The 20,739-nt window shown below is 61.3% G+C and overlaps 1 protein-coding gene across 1 annotated transcript in view; it reads left to right on the forward strand.

Annotated features, from left to right (window-relative positions):
• The window catches only part of LOC117646232 (amphoterin-induced protein 2), a 208,054-nt gene that overhangs the window by 164,652 nt on the left and 22,663 nt on the right, over positions 1–20,739 (forward strand). Inside the window, exon 3 of the mRNA XM_034387065.1 lies at positions 17,616–17,659. The gene's annotated coding sequence lies outside the window, so the exon portion shown is untranslated. The remainder of the gene's footprint in view (positions 1–17,615; positions 17,660–20,739) is intronic.

The raw sequence follows: 20,739 nt of genomic DNA on the forward strand, positions 1-20,739 counted from the left end.
AAGAAGATAGGCCGGCCTAAGACCTTAATTGGGCTCCACCCCTGTCCGCGCCGTCCCCGCCGTCTTTGAGGTGGCCACGCTTAGCCAAATATGGCTCACAATAAAGCTGCCCGACAAGCAGGACGAGGAGGAGCCTCTCTGCACGGCGCGCCGATCACGTATCTATGTATCGCATATCGGCCCGATGGCGGCGATCATTTGTTGTGTTATCGGCCCGATCAGGCGAGCCCTGCGCTACTTCCCACCAGACAGGTCAAGTAGCTGCATTGATAAAACAACAGCAATTTTGTTTTGTTTTTAAAATTGAGTTTCGTTTTGCGGTCATTGCAGTTGCTGCTCTGTTTGCAGAAGAAACTCATGCCGGCGAACAGTTCAAGGTCTAAGTGTCCTTGGCGTCATACTCCGCGTCCCGAGGACAGCGAGGGCCAGCCACCAGTCTATCCCCACTTCTGCATTCGCGCTCCAACAATGTTTACCCCGTCTCTTCAATCTCTTCTTATTTTCTGGAGGGACAAAAACGAGCTGGAGGGGCCGCGACAGCTCCACCTGGTGACATCGCCCCTAACTCGCGCAAATAATAAATAAATGTCGCACGTCTTTCTATTTTCGGTCCGCGTTGCCTCGCCGGGCCTTGCCAGACCCCACCAGGCCTCGTCCCGCCGCGGAAAAAGTCATCACATTTGCATTTACGGGAGGCCAGGCTTGGGCCGCGAAGGCCCTCCTTGAGGCTAGGCCTGCTGGGTCCGGGCGCCGTGGCGGGGATCCACATGAGTCTCCGTTGGGGGTCCTTTGGAGGGTTTTACAGCGCTGTCGTTCTGGATCAGATCCCAATCTCGATGCAGTGACTTTCTCAGTAAGGTGGTACCGACCCAAGTTGGCAGAGGTCGAAGATTTTAAGCAGTTTTCGGAGGGACCTTATGATGCAAGGAGGCAGTCTGTTTGGGACCTGGTCTGCAGCTTTCAGAGCTTGTCAGTGTAGTCCCGGTGAAATCTCGCGTCGTCAGGCAGGGCTGCCCCTCCGAGGTCTAGCCGGTGTTCCAAAGAGTCGCCGTGTCGCTCTCAGTCGCACTCACGCGGCGTCCCGCAGGGGCGCGATAGAGTCAGCGCCATGAAACGGCCCTTCGGAGTCACCCGGTTGGCAGCGCTCCTGATGGACGCCTTTGGTCGAAAATATTCTAGCGGGCGGCAGCGTGGTCGTCACGCCGAGCGTGCCCCCTGATGCATTTTTAAAGTGCGGGAATAATTGATGAGGGGCCAGGCCGGCTGGGGACGGGGCGGGGCGGTTCAGGCAAGGCAGCGCGACAACCAGTGTCAGTGCACGTCCGCTGCATGTCCTCCTGCCATCCAGGCTTAATCACAGACACGCGTACCTGTTGCCGTCCCTCCTTCAGTTTGAATTCGTGTCAGTGCGTCTGGCTGCGCACATTCATCCCGCGAAGCTCGGGGACTCTCTCAGTTTCGGTTTTGGAAACTACAGAAAACACTTCAGCGCATGCTAAAAATCTCGTATTACTCCCTGAAGTCCGCCTAAATTTTTCCTCGCCGGTCACAATAGGTCTTCTTGTACACTGACGTGAGGCTGCTCTGGTTCTTTTCACTTTTGCTCCTATCAGCGATCCCTGCCTCTCAGCGACGCTCTGTTTTTGAACGCGTTGTCCTGCTCCACGCATGCGTCAGGGCGGGTTAACCGCGCGTCCGCACACACCCTTCCTTTCCGCCGTGTTGACATTCGTGTTTACAGACTTGTTTACCTGATACAAATGTAGGCCATGACAAGATGCCCAGCGGGCCAGAGGCAGGCCAAAGGCAGGCCAAAGGCAGGCCAAAGGTGGGGCTCCAGGTGAGGGGGCGGTGGAGCGCGGAGGGTCTGCATTTAAAACAGCTCATTAAAGAGTGTCCGGCCTAAGGACTCATTTGCGGTGCAGGCGTCCTTGCAGGCAGGCGACGCGGCGGTGTGTGTGTCCCAGTTTACCCCCTGTGTGCAACTCACACAACCGCCCACACTCCCGCGCACTCAAACACACACCAACACATCCGCCGCGCGTACCTACACACACGGCAATCCGCCACCCGTAGCAACCGGCCCACGCTGCGTGTCTCGCGACTAAAAGCGAAAACTCGCGGATTATATTTAGCGTCTGTGACACATAAAGAGCGGAAACGTAATGAAATTCCTTTCAGCGCCACACGGCGCGAATTATTGGATTTCCCTGGCTGCCTGCCTGCCAGGCCGCGGCCCGTTCGCCGGATAGACGTAATGCCGCTGTAATTCCCGGTTGAGCGTGCCGTTCAGGCTGCTCTGTCTCCCTCGCACTCGACGGGCGTTCCGCAAGGGTCCGAGAAAGACAGGGCGACAGTGTTCTGGTTCGCAGCGCATGCCGCGGCGCACCATTAGTCCACCTCCTTGCTGTTGGTTTGTTTTCGAATTTCGTTCGGCACGCGCAGCCCGGTCTGCCCAGCGGCCAGACATGCGATACGCGAGGGGCTTGCCCGGCTTTAGCGGCTCTGGGTTTCCAATCCGGCGTTTGTATGCAATAAATAATTGGGTCAGTCTTATCGTGCAGCGCGCTGCTGTGCTGGGGCTTGCTGGGGCTCGCTGTGGCACGGACCACACACGCGGGGCTCCGCGTCCAGGGGGACGCTGGCATCAAACTCGCTGCCGCACGCGTGGTGGGCGGCAAACTAGTTGCAGGGGGTGGACGCCAGTTTTGAGTTTTGAGCCGCGATGTTTCCAAAAAAGAATCGAAAGAAAGCATCTCATCGTCAAATCACGATTCCAGTGGTACGGCCATATGTGTTTAAAACGAAGCAATTTCAAGAATCTACAGACCTCGAAACTCCGCGATTAAAACCTCACAGTATGAGCATGGCAAAAAGAGTGACCAACATACAGCTGAAATCTTGCACAGTATCAAAATCGCAGTACACTGTATTGTACAGTGTCCCCTAGCGAAGGTTGCGAAGCCAGGACCGCGCTGCACTTTGGCCCGCGGACTTTAGAAGCATTCATTGGAAGGCAGTTTTACGCGTCGTGGAATCTGGCTCTAATGAAATCCATATTCAGTGTCTTCTTCTTCCACGAAAGGACGCCCGACCCACCCCGCCGCACCCCACCCCGCCACCTTCATCAATGTTCCTCGCTCCCCTCACGCGGAATAATTATCACCCGCATAGCGGAATAATCCGTTAATAATGGAGGCACATGCTATATAGAGGCCGCATGGAAATCCGGGGACCGGGCAAAAAGCAGCGCTGTCAAAACGGACCGATGCCCGCGCCCCGCCGCGCCGCCTCTCTCTACCCCAACACCGCTCTCGTTTGCGGAGCGCAGAGCATGGCGGAGCAGTCTGCCCTAATGCTTCTGCCGTGCGCGCACACCGTCAGAGAACGCACCGATCCGCTGCCAGAGATGAAACGAAATGAGGCCTCCACCAGGAGCAGGCGTGCACATGTCGGTGAATCTATTTTTCTGCTGAAAACCAGTCGGTGATGATGTAAAAAGTTCACGTGAAGGACGGCTGAAACGAATACCGTTGGAAACCAACCGCAACAACAAAAAAACTCGGTTTGATGTTGATTAAGCGGCTCACAAAGGTCTTTCCGTGCCACCTTTTTGTGAGGCCACTGACATTGAGCCAATCATCGAATATGTTCATACTTACGTTGATTCTGGACGCTCTACACTACTGGTCAAAATGGTTGTTACTTTGTCGATCGTCAACTGGCTTGCTTGAAAGAAAACTTAGCTTCGGAGTTTGTCAGCATGAAAAGCAAAGCTTTCACAGTGCCCTCAACTCGATGGTGCGGATGGTCGGCGCTCCCCGCCGGGCGAAGTGAGCCTCTCGAAATACACCGTGCACTTGATTAGGCCCGTCCGTGCTGGCCTAGAGAGCCTACAGGGTCGGGCCGTGTGCGCCTTAGAGTGTGTCGCGTCCCTCGCACGTGCTTCCATCATCGCGAGGCACGTCATTTCGGACGAGTGAAATTTCATTTTGGACGCGACCTGGCGACAAAGCAGCACCGCGGGCCCTAAGCAGGCGAGGTGGCGTAAGTGCCGTTTGATGCGAATGATTTCGCCCCACCAGGGCCGCCAGGCCTCCTCACTCGGTCGCCATTTATAGCCCCACGTCCCCACGTGTCCTCTGGTGACGCCCGCACCAAGCCACCAAGGGCAACCCCGGGCCCCGTGTGACACGGCGAGTCCTTCAGGCTGCATTCGGTCTGTTTGGCTGTCAGTCCGTCTGTCTGTCTCCCTCATCTGTTTTAAGAGCCGAGAGACGAGACTACGAGACGTGCCACATCGCCGCTGCAGGCGACAGGCCGAGGCGAACCGCGAGATTACAGTGCCCCCTCCCCCTCCTCTGTCTCTCTCTTTCTCTCTCTCCCCACTCCCGTGGACGCGAGCCCATTTAAGCTTCTCCGCAAATTTCTCGAGACGTTTGCAAGTTTCTGGGCAGTGCGGCTGTTAGCTGGCTCGCGCTCCACCCGCCCAGCGCGCGCATTGGGTCCAAAGAGTTTTGTTTATACCAGTTCGCGTTGGCACGGCAGCAGACAGCTAGGCAGGCAGTGGGGCAGTCAGACAGGCCCTACTGCTTCGTCAGTATTGCCCGCCCACAACCCTTCCAAGGGTTCTTCCCGCAAGCGACACTTTTTTCAATACGTACTTGTGAAATCGGCAGGTTGAAAACGGCTGAACTCTAGTGACACGCTACGCACAGCATGAATTGGCCAGCACACACAAAAACACACACACGCACACAAACAGGGGCCCTTGCGGTGCATGGGTACGTCATCCCAGCGGAAACGCTGCAGGAAAAGCCTCGTCGAGTGAAGATGGCACGAGCGGGAGTTTCCGGAGAGCCGTGTGCCGTCGCTATCTCGCTCCGTCCCTCTCACGCCCTACCGGCAGGCCCATTGAGAGCAACAGAGAGCGGGGAAGCGAAACGACTTTCGGAGTGAGCCAGCCTGCAGCACCGCGGCGCCGCCAAACGCAGCGCAACGCCTTTTTCCCTTGTCCCTGTTGTGTCGTCGTGATGTGGCATGCACCACCACCCGGTGCACGGCGGCAGGGCGGCAGGTGTTGCAAAGCGGAAACAAAATCAGCGACGAGACGGGACATCTTGACACGACGCCACGCCCCAATAAAAAGGTCTTTGCTGTGGTAAACGACCTCCTTCGATGGGCTGAATAGCTGTGGTCGACAATCCGGTTGTTACAACCGAAAAGATGTTCGCTACGACCGAGCATTTGATTGCCTGTACGCACGAGGACCTTTAAGCTGGTGTCTGTTGTTGTTGCCCGATCGCAGCAAAACATATCTTGATACCGATTGCAGCAATGTATTGAACTCATCCTATCGAACAGAGTTGACCACCTCGGCAATTTCTTCTTTACGGGTGTCACGGGGCAGGCGCGGGGTTGACATCTAAGCGGCAAATCCTCCACATATGAGTTCCGTATTCGAGCCTGTGGGCCTGCGGGCCTGCGGCCGGGGCAGGATGAGCCGAGTGATATGAACGACCAGGCCAGGGCAGCCAAGCCTGCCTCTCACCTGCACTGCAAATAAAGTCCCCTCTCACAGTCATTTTCGTCGCTGTCTTCCATGCCATCATGGGCTTATGTGGGAAAGAGACAGGGACTTCCTGAATCAGTTTGCCGACCCCATCCGTCCGGTCCACCGCGCTATTTCCAGTTCTTCCCGCCTCGACTCATCTGGCTCGGCTGGCCCGGAGGGGCCTGTCTCGCTGCCTGGCTGCCCCACTGCTCGCACGAGGTGTAGGTGAGCCGGACGCGGTCGGGCCGAACGAGCCGAACGCGGATGAATAGATGTGAATAGATGGCCAGATGAAGATGGACGGTCGGCAGATGAAGCGTCCCAATGACTGCCATGATTTACTGCGGCCCACCGCGTCCCCTGCAGCCCGTCTGCCTGCCGCCTGTCTGTCTGCCTGTCTGTCCGTCCGTCGCGCTGCACATGCAGAGAAAGAGAGCAGCAGGCGGACGGCCGGAATGAAGTATCGTCATCAATCAAAGTGCCTGGCGAGCCGAGCAGCCGTCGCGCCAATGGCGAATGGATGGCGAGGGCCGCACGGCACGGCGTGGCAGCACCGCCAGGCACCGCCAGGCACCGCCAGCGGACGCAAGGTGGGCGCCACTGGAAAGCACCTCTTTATTTGCTGCAGAGAGAGCGAAAGAGAGCGCTCGGCGGCGTGAGGCCACCCCTTCCTCCCGGAGCCTGGAGCTGCCTCGCCTTCTGGCCCATCTCAGGAAAATTGGTAATCCCTTGACGACACCTCTTCCCTTTTTCTTTCAATTTTATTTTTCATTTCCCCCAAGGCTAATGGCCTTGTGATGCCGGCCCGCCCTGCTTCGCGCAGACTCTCTTCCCCGTCTTCGTCTTTCTCGAAGCGAGCGCCGGGCCCGACGGCGTACTTGCTTGCAGTAGTTTACGAAACCTATCGATGAAGACCACTCAAACGGCGTGCGCCTGGCAGTCACAGTCCGCGATTTCCGGTTCCGCGTGGCCGTGCCGGTCGGGCCGGTCGGGCTGGTCAGGCTGCAGAAGTTCTCCTCCCGACCGTCCTCCGACGAGCACTTCCTCAGCAAAGTTGCCGGCGCTGCTGCGCCAGCAGGCAAGCTGGCAGGCAATCGAAGCCATCGCTGCTTTTTTCGACTTTCCGGCGCTCGGCTCGCTCGCTGGTCTCCGCGGTGCGTCGGCAATTAGGTCGGCCCCTCCATCAATGTTTGATCGCGTATTCACGGCCCAGCCCGCCCCGCCCGGCCCCACCGGTCAGGTTTTATAAACGACCCCGTCCCGCCCAATGAATCCCGATTCTCCAAGGGGTAGCCCTCCGGGGCCTCCTTGGCTGCCCAGAGACGGCTGCGCTCCACGCCCTCCCCCACGCCCCGCTCTACGCCCCGCTCCAGGCCCACTCCGACCCCGCCTCGGCCAGCGGCGCGTCGTGGCCGACTCAAATACAGACATGAACTCGACTTAATAAACTGCCGCTCTGTGCAAACAGCGGAGACTGGGAAAGGGCGCTCCGAGGAATACGGACCGACCCGGTCCCTATCTCTGTCTCGCGCGCTACTCGCCTCAATGTTGTCGCTCGCTCGCGCTGTCCAAACGCTCGGCCAATCCGCACCGCGTTCAGAAACGCGGGCTGCACCACCACCTCCGCAGCCCCCTGCCCTAGCCCATCCCCGGTGGCTCGTAAGAAGACCGGCGGAGTGTGTGTGAGTGTGTAGTAAGTGTGTGGGTGTGGGTTCGCGGCCGAAAGACGGAGAACCCTGCGCGGCCCTGCGGCCTGCGGTTGTCTTGCCTGGAGCTTCGAGCTTGCTTCCAGCTCGCTTCCAGCTTCCAGGAGAGAAGGGGGTGCCCCGGGAGATCACTAAACACCAACCACTGCCTGGCTTTACTTTCGCATGAGGGACACTTAATTACTGTCACGCGGACGGCAAGATGGCTGCCAGGAGTGTGTCTTTGTGTGTTTGCGTGTGTGCGTGTGTTTGTGTGAGTATGTGTGTGTGAACGCCTCACAGCTGTCACGTGGTTCATCTTTCCCCGCTGCCGGACGGCGGTATCACGTCGCGGCCAAAAGCCAAAGCCAAAGCTGGGGCCGAGGCGCGCGTTTTCAGGAGACAAAGTTGGCAAAGCTGCGCGCCGAACTTGGAGAGGAGCACAGCAACACGCCTGGCAGTTGGCCGCGAGTTTCGTGCTGCAATTATTGTCACGTGCCGTGCACGTGCGGGAAGGGTGGCCGCCCTGCACGCGTCGCGACTACTTGTACCTGGCGGACTTGTGCCTGAGCGGACTGGCACCTGAGCGTGTGTGGACCTTTTCTGAGCGTGTGAGGACCTTGCTCGACAGCAGCGGCTGGTCCTGGCCAGGGAGGTAAGCCTGCGTCTGACGGAAGCCCCGGGGTGCTCTGGGGTGCCCTGGGGTGCCCTGCGGTGCCCTGTCGCTCCGATTACGAAAAACAAAGGCCCCAATTATCAATAACTCCCCCTCCCAGCAACACCAGCGAAAAAGCGGGCGCAGTAAAGTTGCTTCACAACCCGCTTGCTTGTGGCCTTGGCGTGGCTGTTATCAGAGCCAAATTGGCCGGGGGAGAGGGGGAAGGGATAGAGTGTTCACTCGACAGGGGCGGGCGGGGGTTTTCTTTGCCCTGGCACTACAGTATCGCGCGGTGCGCTAAGCTTTTGCGGCTGGGAAACTTTCTTTGGATCCAAGCAGAAGCACCGAGGGGGCTGGCGGGACCGGTGGGGACACTCTCCTTTCCTTTCCGCTTCACTTTGAATTCCTGCGAGGATCCCTGCTGGAGTAGAAAATGACGATCGCCAGCCGAGTGTAAGTGCCTGGCTCCGCTTTTATTTTGGCCGCCGTAAAGGGGCTGTGGCGGAGCACGCTTACACACACACACACGCACGCACGCACACACGAGCCGCCTGCTAGTGGCAGGTGGGCGCAGAGGGCCGCCGTCGAGGAGGCCGAGGCCTGATTAGCGGCGAAAGGGACACAAAATGAAGGGTAACCCGCACTGCTGCTGGGCCGTGGCTGTATCGTGCCTGGGCACTGTCGGGGTGAACGAACGCTCGCTGCGCAGCGGTCCCATTCCTTCTCGTCGTCTCGCGCGGTTTGGTTCAGTTTCGGCTCTCGGCACCACTCGGCTCGACTCAAACCATGGCGTCGTTCCTCGCGGAGACCGCCCCGCCGCCAAGCACAACATGGCACAGGGAGTCTTCTGGTGTAGGTCCCTAAAAAAGCAACTTTGCCCCAGTCCCCACAGTGCGATTTTTTTTTTAGAAAAAGGGCCAACACCTTTCACTCTCTGCGCCGACATAAAACGATACAAGCGGCAATGACCAAAAGAGAAATGAAGAGAGATTTGCTTGTCATGGATTTCTGACATGGGAAAATAATAATTTCGACGGGAATTGACACATTAAAAAGAGAAATAAATCAACATTTTGTGGGGGGGGGCGCACCTCGCTTCCACCGCCGCCATCCGGTGCGGTCCTGCCGGGTCCTGCCGGGCGTGTGGTCACAGGCCGGCCGGCCTTTGAAGGTATTCCTTTGTCGACGGCCCACACCGCCGGTCGACCCATTACAGATAGCTCTTTGATAAACGATGATACGCTCGGAAAAATACAGTCACGAAAAATGGCGGCGGAAACCGGTACCCACGAGTATGGAGCGTCCTGTTTTCTGGCGCGGGCCGTTTTCCCGCCGGAATGCCGACTGCGTTCCTCTTGTGGAGATGGAATGAGTTTCCTATACGCCTCCCGATGAAACTGGGCCTGGCCTTGGGCCTGGCGGTGCGAAAGCAGCAGGCCCCTCAGCTAGCGAGCTGATTCCGAGCAGTTTTCTGCCTCGCACGCATGGAGCGTGTAGTGAGGGTGCGAGAGAGACAGAGACAGTCTCGCTGTTCGGCATCCACCCGCAGGAAGTGTATCAACTCGGCCGTGACCCACTTGCTGGCGCCGCGCTGCGCCGACCGCGGCAGCGAGAGCAAGTCCGTGATCGGGCCGGGCTGGGCGTGGCAGGGCGGCACTGCCGCATTTGTTTATCGGAAAAACGCCACGCCGCTTGCCTGGCAGTGCCCTGGCAGTGCCCTGGCAGTGCCGCCCCGCGTCCAGTGCGGTGCGCGGCGTGACGGCGGAACGGCCGAGGGGTTCGCTTCCAACCACCTCGCCTGCTCGGCCCTGCAGACTGATGCCGAGCGGGAGGCCTCTTTCTCTCTTTCTCCGTCGCGCTCATGGGGCGTGCCGTAGGCGTGCAAGAGAGACAGAGCGGCCAGCGCCGCCGCAGCAGCCTACGGACGATCATGAGACGGGCTATTTGTTTCCGGTCCGCTTTTCTTTTTTTTCTCGTTTTTGCCGCTAACAAACGTGCGGCCCTGGACCCCTTTCCCGGCCGGACACGCTCCCCCCCCCCTGCTCCGCCCCAACCACCGACCACCGATCGCTTTGCCTGGGACTGTACCGCTGCCTCCAAGGGTTACTCTAATCCCGCGGCGCCAATACCTCGAGAGGTCTCTTGGAAAGCGAGACTTCGCTTTTTGAGATTTGGGAAACGGAGCGAGAAAGACCAGGTGCGGCAACATAATTCTTTTTTTTTCTACCACCCACTCTTTTTTTGTACGTTGGCGTTTGTCGGGGTGCACGGCTAGGTTTCCAGAGGCAATGGACCGCGGCGTGGCGCGGCGTGGCGTGGCGCGGTCGCCGTCAGACCCGTCGGACCAGCCGGCCGGAATCGCCTGTCATCCGTCTTGGCTCGGTGACCACACCCATCTAATTACAGCTCGTTCCTCTTGTTAATCGCAAAAAAGAGCGAAAGAGCGGGGCGGGCAGCGCGTGGTGGCGGTGGGGGCCGGGCACGGCCAGGCGAAGGGGACCGAAGGGGACCCCCCGCGGAGAATTTGATAGGGCAGCCGGTACACAGCGAGGGGGGCCCCCTTGTCGTCCTACGTCACTGCGCTGCACCCACTTTTCCTGCTGCCATTAGATGGCCTGCGGGCGGACTCTGTGTGTGTGTGTGTGTGTGTGTGTGTGTGTGTGTGTGTGTGTGTGTGTGTGAGCGCGGCCATGTGCGCAGCGCATGGCCTGCGCTGCTGTCCTGCGCTCGCTGCAGGCCATTGCGGCGTGGTTTTGCCCGGTGTGTGTGTGTGGTGAGCGGGATGATGTTGTTTGGGAGAGCGCGCACCAGGCAGCCAGGCAGCGCGGCGGCGCCAGGCGGCTGCCAAAACGTGCCGGGGACCGGCGCGGCGGGGCCAGGCCGGGCCGGGGCCTGGGTGTCTCATCAAGCTTTCCCCCCACGCGCGGCGGAGTCTGCCGCTGTGTGCAGTTGGCTACAGTTGGCTACAGTTGGCCGCCACTCTAATCCCTAAACCCCATCTCTCCCTCCTTTTTCGACTTGGCCGACTTGGGCGACTCGGCGCCACCTTCGGCTGGGGCGGGGCTGGCGTGGCTCTGCCGCTACTTCTAGTGCTGCTGCACCACGGGTTGCGCACTGCGCCGTCAAGTGCCCGACGGCCTCACGGCCCATCATGCCGGGCGGGACTAACGCACGGCGACAAGCGCGTGGCAGGGTGTGGCGGGGCGGGGCGCCCCCTTCGGCCCCCTCGCCTAGTCCCGCCCCTTCCTGCGCCCTTCGTCCTGCGGTTCGTCCTTTTCACCCTCACTTACACGCCTCACGGGCACGAACACAGCCTAGCTCCTTGCCCCCTCCGAGCACGCTCGCTCGCACACTCACGCACACACACTAACACACAGACAGGGTCCTGGTGGGCTTTCCCAGCTTGCTTCCAGGCGTCTGCTCCCCTCATGTCTGCCTACACTCGCACGCACACACCCACGCCCAGCCTGGCAGGGACTTAAACAAGTAAGTGCCCGCCTCAAGCTCTACTTACGAGCCCCACATGCCTACCCTCTCGACTAGCTCGCCAGTGAATGGCTACAACAGTGCTGCAATACCAGGAAAGCGCTGATGTAGCGTTGGAAGAGCTCAGCGGTCACTCTATGTGAGCCGTGGCCTCGCAAAGCCCCATTGTTACGAATCGTTTCCTGCTTTCTGATTGGCTCTGTGTACCGCACGTCCAAACTCACTGCGTGCATGCGTGTGCGTCGGTGTGTGTTTGTGTGAGAGAGAGGGGGAGGGGGAAGGTTGCAAAGTACCACCAACTCGTGAACTCATGATACAGTGCGTCAATCAGTTCCCGACCGGCGTGCGCACAACAAAATGGGCTTCCGACCGGTCCCCCACCTGGACCGCCGGCAAACGGGCAAAGCGAGGTTGGGCGTGGCGTGGCGCTCGCTGCTGGGTTCGCTCGCCGAAAGTTCAGGGGCAGGTAGCGCACCTACGCACGACACTTGTGTCTCAAACTCATTAACATACTCCACGGGGCTCCTCGCGAGCAGCGGGCCCAGCGGGGCACAGCGGGGCAGCCGACCTGTCCTCCGCAGCTTCCAGCACGCACAGCCCTTTTCCAGCCCTCCCAGGCTCGCTCCAGTACGACGCTCCGACCGCTCTGCGAGAACCAGGCCAGGCTTCCTTGTGGCTCTGCCTGCCCCGCCCGACGGTGGCTGAATGCAGGCATTGATTGCCGTGGTCTGTCTGATGGCCTTGGATGCCTCGCTTGCCTCGGTCGTGCACTGACGTGGCGGCCCTGCCGTCGGGGAGCTACGGCGGGGCGGCGGGCGCCCCAAGACGGCATGTAACCACTTCCGTCCTGGGTCCGCTGCGTCCGCTGCGTCGCTTTCTTCGCTGCACTCTTTGTTGGCCTGGGCCTTGGCCTGCGCCGCGTGCACCTCGGTGTCGGAAGTGGCTGTCACCAGCGCTGCTGCTGGCGGAGGCCGTGGCCGTGGCCGTGTAACTCGGAGAAAAATGACGTGGCTTCTTTTCTGGTCCGACCTAGGTCCGTCTCTCTCTCTTTCTCTCTCTCTCCCTCTCCCCCCTCTGGCCAGGGAGAACCTCACCAAGCTGGGCAAGGAAAAAGAAAAAGTTTGCGCCCCGTGCTCCCTGGTGTTGCCAAACCGACACGTGGACACGTGTACGGGTAGCAGGTAACGGGGCCTTGGCTGTCGACCAAGTAGGGCGGGGTGGGGCGGGGTGGGGTGGGGTGGGGCGGGGCGGGGTGGGGTGGGGTGGCGCACATGACAGATGCCCGCCCTTTGCCGCATTCCACGGCCCCGCCACGCGGCGCTGCGTCGTCGGTGCGTTCGAATCTCATCTCGCCCTTTATGAAAAATAATGGCGGCCTCGCAGGGCGGCCCGAATGGCCCGAATGGCCCGAAATGGTGACCCGAAGGGCCGAAGGGCTGAAGGCCCAAGGCACCCGAAGCGGGGCCCGAACACGTGGTGTGTGTCGCCCTAGTTAGTATGTGCTTACCACCTCTTGGCCAAGCGAACCTTTGCGCCTTTGCTAACCCGCTGCTCTTTGTCATAAATTAAATGTTCCGAAAAAAAAATGCACAACAGAACACGCAAATTAAAACTTACAACAAAAACAAAAATACCGCGCGCCTCATCACGTATAGCGCCGCTGAAACATATTTCACGTATTTCTTTTTACGCCTCCCTTTCCCTCCGCGGTGCCACCAGTGCGCCCCCGCGACGAGCGCGCACGCACACACACACGCACACGCACACTCACACTCACTCACACACACACACACACACACATACACACACATACATACATACATACGGACAAATAACGCGAACGCGCGACAAACACACAGACTCGCATTCACGCGCATTCACACGCACACACCTGGACTAAATCGGATAAAAACACAACGCAAACATTAGAGCGCGCGTGTCCTTCTGCTTTACAAAAACGCAGGGCGTGGCCGAGGCGACACCGGACAGTGGCGAGGCAATGGCGAGCCGCCCGTTCGGCCGTGTGGAAGGAACGCGGCCGCCTCGCCTCCTTCGCCGAAAGGACCCCCCCAGTACTGGCAACTGACGAAAAACAAAACCATTCCTTGTGCGTGGCTGTGGCTCGACCCAAAACAAAAACTGACCCGAGATCGCCACACACACAAACGCACACGCGGGCGCGTGTCAAAAAAAATGGCCAATGTTTTCTTTGTTTGTTGCGTCTCTTGAATTTCCCTTTTTTTCCCCAGGCCGGTCGTGCTGTGCCTTAAATCCCTCTGAATTGCCGGTCATCGCTTTCCCTGACAGGGGCTACGCCACGGCTACGCGTCCCCAGCCCGGCGGACCGGGCGGTCAGTCTTGTTGTTGTTGTTGTTGTTGTTGTTGTTGTTGTTGTTGTTGTTGGCGTGAGTGGCGCGCACTGCGTACTTCTGCTTTCGGCACGCAGGACGACGCAGCGCCAACTGTCGGGGGAAATGTGACTTGCGCCGCTCGACGTATCGCGGCATCTCGTGCTGCAGCACCCGCTGGTTGGCCGCATGTGCGAGGGAGAGCGGGGCGAGAGAGAATGACGGTACGCGGGAGAGCGAAGTGAGAGGGAGGACGAGTTATTTCGAGCGAGGACGCGATTGTAAAGCGGGTCCAATTACCCTGCAGTCTGGACGATTGAGTGTGACAAAAGCCGAGCGTTCCGCCCCGCCCCGCCGTCGTCGAGGCCCATAGCGGGTTCATCATCGCGAGCTCATCACAGGGAGGGAAAACAAAACATGCCGGGATCGGCGGCACACTCCCCACCACAATACACTATCGTCCCGCGCATCACAAGCCAGAGCCAATGGGGCTCTCTTCTTTTTTTTGGTGGTGGATGGGGAGCGGGAGGCAGCCAATGAGAAAACGAGCCGCGCTGCCTTCCGGTGCGAGTGATCCGGAGCCGAGGGGTACCTCACTTCGTCTAGTCAGTGTACACCCCTGACTCCAGTCACTGCCTTGTTTCAGTCTAGTCACTGAAAAAGTCGGCAAAACCACGTAATTTTTAGTATTTTTGCAACGCATTTCGTGATATTTTCAGTCTAGTCAAAGTGGAAATTGAGTATAGTCACCAGTCAGTGTACACCTGTTTTCGAAGTGAGGTACCCCTCGTCCGGAGCGCGGCGCGGCGTGCGCGCAGCCGCCTGGAAGGACAGAAGATACTGACTAGCGACTTGGGCACTGGCGGAGACGTGGTGCCCGCCTCACTGGCCGCCACCTGCGGCAGGTGCTGGACGGGCTGCTCGGTGACTCCGTGCGATCGGCAGCCGGACCACCACGCGCGGGCCGAGGCCGAGGTGGCCCAGGTGGCCGAGGCTGCCGAGGCTGCCGAGGCCGAGGTCTGTAAGCAGCTCATTAGCATGGAAATTAGTGCCAGGGGCCGAGGCGGGCCGAGGCCCGGTAGGGTTGGGCGGGCTTGCGTGTGACAGGGACGCGGCCTCGGGCAGGGCTGGCCCGGGCTGGGCTGCCGCGGGGACAGCACACTGGCTACAGGTGGAAACAATCGAGACAGCGCCGCTACCGTGACGCGCACGGACACACGCACGCTCTCTCTCACACACACACACACACACACACTGATTGACAAGGGCTCCCGAGGCCTGCCCGTGAGCCTGCGTGCCTCACGCTTTTCCTCTTTTTAAGCTCCCAGGCAGGTCTCTCTCTTTCTCGCTCTCTCCCGTGTGTTTTAATACGGCCCCAGTCGTCGTCGTGTTAAATCAATTTCAGTTTTCAAAGTGCGTCGTCCTTTGTTTCGCTGGGATGAGTTTCGCCCGCGCGCGCTGCTTCTCACTCTCCTCCTCTTTTTTTTTCGACTTTTTCATTTTATTGTTCTTCTCTGTGAAAAACGAAAGTTGAGTTTGGTGGAACTGCGCTCTGATGGTCTGGTTACGGAATTAACCCCGCCGGTGCGAGTCGAGACTCGAGTCGAGACTCGAGTGGAGAGAGGTGAGGCGGAAACTTTGGCAAGGACGCCGAGGCGCGTCGGGCATGACCCGCGTCGTCGTCGTCGTCGTCGTCGTCGTCGTCGCCCAGGAGGAAAGCACGGCCGTCACGTAAACGCCTTTGTGCATCCTACACCGCTGCTCGTCGCCGCTTCGCTCTCGCTATTCAGGAGCTCGCCGCACGTACGTGTCTGGATGCGCGGCGCCGCCTCTGCCGCCGCTACGCCACTGCCGACATCAGCAGCGACGCACGCAGGCAGACAGCGGCGGCGGCGCGGCGGCCGAGTGACGAACCAGGAGAGTGATGGTGTTGCGATCTAGATAACCCGGCGAGAACAATGGCGGCGGCCCTGCTCTGCGAGGGGCGGAGAGAAAGGGCTGCCTCGACAATGCGCGTGCGATTTGCCGAGCGTCTCAGCAGAGCGACGCGCGCGACGTGGCGGGGAGGGGGAAGGGGGACGGCCACGCGAAAAAAAATAAGCGGGAAATAATGTTTGTCGCTGAACAGCGGCGCGACACCGACGCAATCGCCGTGCGGCTGTTTGTCGAGCCGCGGAGATGCGCACGCGTGTCTGGGCGTCGTCCGCGCCCCGAAGACGCGCGACCGGGGTGGGGGGAGGGCGGCGTCGAACGAGCTTTCCGATCTCACCTTGCATTATCTTCAGCCGAGCGGAGGAGGCGCGTCCCCGCGGTGTCGTCCGTGTTTTTGTCATTTCGCGATAACAGCGTGCTTAATTATTCAGGCCCGATCCGGAGCGCAGAGGGGGTGGGGGAGGGGTGGGCACGCAATGCGCCCCCCCCCCCACACACACACGCACACCAACACACACGCACGGCCGCGTCTTGCCCCGTTCTCACGCTGCTTCCTCCCTCCGGCCGCAGGCTACGCTGCGCCGCTGCAGCGAGGCGGCGGTGGAGGGAGAGGGAGCGCCCGTCGAGTCGAGGGTAGGCCACCCGGCGCGCACCGCTGTTCGACGGGCCTGCCGCGTCGCTGCTGCCGGGCGCTCCACTCCACGCGTCACGGCACGCCCCACGGCCCGACTAGCCTGGCGCCTCGTTGAATGGGGCGCGAAGGCCCGCCACGCCGAGGCCAGGGCCACGCCACGGGCGGAGCGAACTTGGGCAGGCGGTTCCGAAGCGCTTCCGCAGACACCCGGCGACCCACTGACGGCGTCCTGGCCCTGACGGCGCCCTGTACCGGCGGCGCCTTGGCCCCGGCCCGGCGCAGACTGCCTGACAGTGCAGCCTGGTATTGGAGCGACGTGTGGCCGGGCCGGGCCGCCACTCCGCCGCTCTGTGGCCTTATCTTCCTCTTAGTAGTTGCTGCCTTGGCGCGCTGCGAACTCGGCGCCCCACAACGACCCCGGCCGGCAGCCCGCAGCCCTGCGCAGCCCCGAAACCCCCGGGCCCGAGGCCCCGCGGCCCTGGCGGGCCCGGCCAGAAGAAGACCGCGTGTTATTACTTATTACGGCCCCTTAAAACAAAACGTACCGGTTAGGAGTGGCACGGGGTGGGGGAGGTGATCAAAACTTGAGATTGCCGCGCGACTCCTGTCCCTCTAGCGTCGTAGCGGCGTGGCGTGCCGCGCCCCCGGTCTTTGCGCTGCGCGCGTCGCGACGGCAACCCACGGCAACCCACGGCAACCCCGGTTTACGCACCGCGGCAGCCTCTCAATATTTGAAGCCGTGCTTCAAAACCGTTCGCGCGCCGCTGTCCTTGAGGTGGAGCCGTAAAACACGACGCCGGGTTGATGGCTTTCGGCCGAACAGCCTGGTAGTGTGGCACGGCGGCGAGGGGGAGGGGGCCGAGGGGACGGGGGCGAAATCTCGTGCAGGCTCGTGGACTTCTCTAGGTGTGGCGGGGCTAGGACAAGGCAAGGCGGGGTCGCAGGTGCTTGGCGCGAGGCAGCTTGTACACGTGAGGCGCCCCGACCCGCCCCGCCCGGTGTAGCGGAGCGTGGCCCGACGCGGCCCGGCGTGGCGGCGTGGCGTGGTGCAGGCAGTGTGTAGCGGCGCAGAGCGAGCATTAAACTTTGCGGCCCTCATCCTCGAGTCAGATTAGTGCCGAGGCCCTCCGCCCCCCCCCCTTCCGCCACCCCTTCCATCGCGGAATGCTCCGGTCGGCCGCGCCTCGCTGCACGCCGATGATTTAGACAGGGGGTGGGGCGCCATTCGGCGAGGCTCGGCGAGGCTCGGCGAGGCCCGACAAGGCCGTCGCCGTGGAGACGAGTCGGTGCTAACGCGCGCGCTCTCGGTGTGTTGCAGGAAGGAGGCGGGGACCGCGAACCGCGACGCTGGCGACGACAAAGGTGAGTCCCGGATCCCCTGCCGTCACCGCGGCACCGCCAGGACGGCAGTAAATTCTCCGGCGCTCCGGGTAGGCTTCGCGCGGTACCCTCTGCGCCGGCTGTCACCATGCCTTCACCGCACGGCGTTGCCACGGCGAGGAACGCGAACAAGAGCCAAGGGACGCGTTCAGGGGGTGACGACGTTCGTTGCCTACCCACAGGTTCGACTTGTTGCCTACCTTTACGCGGCTTCACAGCCTAGGGCGATGGCGGAGGGGGCACGAACGCGATCTGGGTCACGGCTGCTTAGCGAGGCCGGGCAGGAAGGCATGCCTTGAGCACGCCGAGGTGGCCGAGGCCGTGGTGAGCCGCCGCTGGCACGCCAATTGTGTGCGATATGAGAAACAGTCGGATCCGATCGGGGAGCCGGGATCAACGTGGCACGGCGTGGCGCGGCACAGTGGTGAGCAGAGCGGACAGCGACCACACCCCGCGCAGGAGTTTCCTCTACAAAGTTGCGCGGCTCAGTGCACGCTGGCCGAGGCCCGGCTGGCCCACTGGCTGGCCTGCTGGCCTGCTCGCTGTTGGCCTCCTCAGCCGCGCGGCTCCGCCGTCGGCCGGCCCGTGAACGGCCTGGTGGCAAGCCTGGGCGGCAAGCCGGGGCAAGACGACGCCGTGGAGGCCGTGGACCGGAAAGGCCTCGTAGCCGGGAAGAGGGGACTTTACCTCCATCACCATTTCTGTCGATTGCCCGAATGGGGGAAATGTTGCGAGCCCTGCGCTGCCTGTGCCACGGCACTGCCACGCCACTGCCACGCCACTGCCACGGGCCATGGCGCGCATCTGGGTCATTGGCCAGGCGAGTGAATCTCGAGGCGATGCAGGCGGATGGCGCGGAAGGAGGCACGGCGCGGCACGGCGAGCGGACCTGGACGGCGAGGAGTATCAAGTGCCGATCCGGAGCAGCCTCCTCCTCCTCCTCCTCATCCTCCTCCTCCTCCTCCTCCTCCTCCTCCTCCTCCTCCTCCTCCTCCTCCTCCTCCTCCTCCTCCTCCTCCTCGTCCTTCTCCTTGGCTACAACAGTAACGGGTGGAGTGGCCCCCGCAGTATCATTCACCCAGAGGCCTGCAGTCACCAAGACCATCAGAATGCTCCCCTCCATTCCGGCTGCTGGCTCGTTAGGCCCCACGCCCGCCCCCCCCCACCCCGCCCCGCCCCACCCCACCCCGCCCCGTCCTAACCCGCCGCGCCACGCTCACATGCCCCTAGCTCGCTCCTCTGGGGGGCAGTTTCCCCCCTTGCCTTCCCCTGATGCCGATGGCAGCAAAGTGCCCCTATACGAGTGGCCCGCGCCTTCTGACCACGCCCCCCCCCCCCCAAGCCACGAACCGCGGCAACCCTGAGGCAGCAAGCGACCCCCATTACAAAACTTGACTTACAACTTGGGACTTGGACTTAAACTCCGGGGCGGATCTTGAAGCGGCGGCCGGCTCGGACCGCCCGGGCCCACGCCGTCGTCGTCGCATGACCCGACCGACGCGGCCGTCTAGGGGTCCACTGGGACACGGCTGGGGCGGCCGGGGAGCCCCGGGCGTGTTATTTTAACCTGGTGGGTCGGGGGTCGCATGGTGAAGCCCCGAGGCTCAAGCCTCAAGGACCGACACAGAGACAACACGGGGCCGGCCGAGTCTTTCTGGCGCCGTCAGGCACCGTCAGGCGTCCACGCCTTTTCTAGTCGAGCAAGCGCGTTCTAGTCTGCCTGCGCCACCGCAGTGGCTTCGCCTCGCTTCGCTTCGCCTCGCTTCGCCTCCAAACTTGGCGTCCTCATTCCGGTGCTGTGGTGTCGCTAACGCACGTTAGCGCTGAGCCGGCCGCTGATAACATAATTCCATTCCGTATTTTTATGTCTCCAGTCGGCCATAAAAGTTGATTTAAGGCGCCGGCGTGGCAACGCTAGCAACGGCGGCGTGGCAAGCAACGCAGTACGCACCCCGCGCCTCAAGCCTCAGGCCGGGCAGGCCGGCCCCAGCGACAGCGATAGTTTTCGGCAGCGGAGCGGAAAGGAGCAGGAATGGAGGAAAACGAGAGGAAAAGAGCGGAAAAAAAGAGTACGAGTGGAATACGAATGTGGGCAGCGAGGTCACGGGCTCGCGCGCGGAATTCGCAAGGGGGCTGCCGGGAGGAAAAATTGACTCCGCGATAAGAGATTGATAGATGGATGATTCCTGGGATGCACGACGAGGGACGAGGCCCTGCCTCGTAAACAAGGCGGAGAATGCTTCGCGAAGCTTGGCGAAGCCAGTCCGGGCGGCAAGCCGGCCAATTGCTTGCCACTGTACACACTTTTAATTGTTTCCCGCCACTCTCTCTCTTTCTTTCTCTCTCCAGCTCTTTTTCCCGCTCCTCGGCGAGTCAATTTAAACGAAATCCGACGAGGGTCAGCGAACAGAGCAGCGGGCAGCGCAGCGGAGGAATGCGAACTGGAGGCCGTGGAGGCCGTCGAGGTGACGGACTCGTCGTCCGGGCGGGGGAGCCTCCACCGTCACGTCCACCTGGTCCGGGACCTGGTCCCACTCTGCGCTCGAATTATCACTCGGCAGCAAAGGAGGCGCCGGCAGGGTAAGGCGGCGCGGCCTGGCCCGCCTCCCTCTGTGCGCCTTGTTCAGAGTGACAACTACACTGTTGGGAGGGGAGGCACAGGGCCCAGGCATAGGCAGAGGCCTCTACCCCCCGAGGCAGAGACCGGGTCAAGGCGTGCCGTGCCGCCTGTGCCGGCGGGGCGGACGAGGCTGGCAGCATGGCTGGCAGCCACGCAGTCCTAATGAGCCTCGCAGCGACATCTGAGTCCTCGCGGCCTGGCGGCCTGGCGGGGGCTCAGCGGCACGGCCGAGCACGGCCTGCCCGCCGTCGGGGCGTTCTGGGGCGTTCTGGGGCGTTCTGGGAAGGTCCGACAGGTCAAGGTCCACCCGAAAAGAACAGCGGGCTACGAACGGAGGTCGCCGCCGGACACACTGCTCAAATTTGGTGGCTGGCTGCGTCGGCGGGTCGCCCACGGCGTCCTCTGGGGACTCTCTGGGGGGCCGCGCCACACAGCCACGCCG

The sequence above is a fragment of the Thrips palmi genome, unplaced genomic scaffold (assembly GCF_012932325.1).
Source record: "Thrips palmi isolate BJ-2018 unplaced genomic scaffold, TpBJ-2018v1 HiC_scaffold_19, whole genome shotgun sequence".
NCBI lineage: Eukaryota > Metazoa > Arthropoda > Insecta > Thysanoptera > Thripidae > Thrips > Thrips palmi.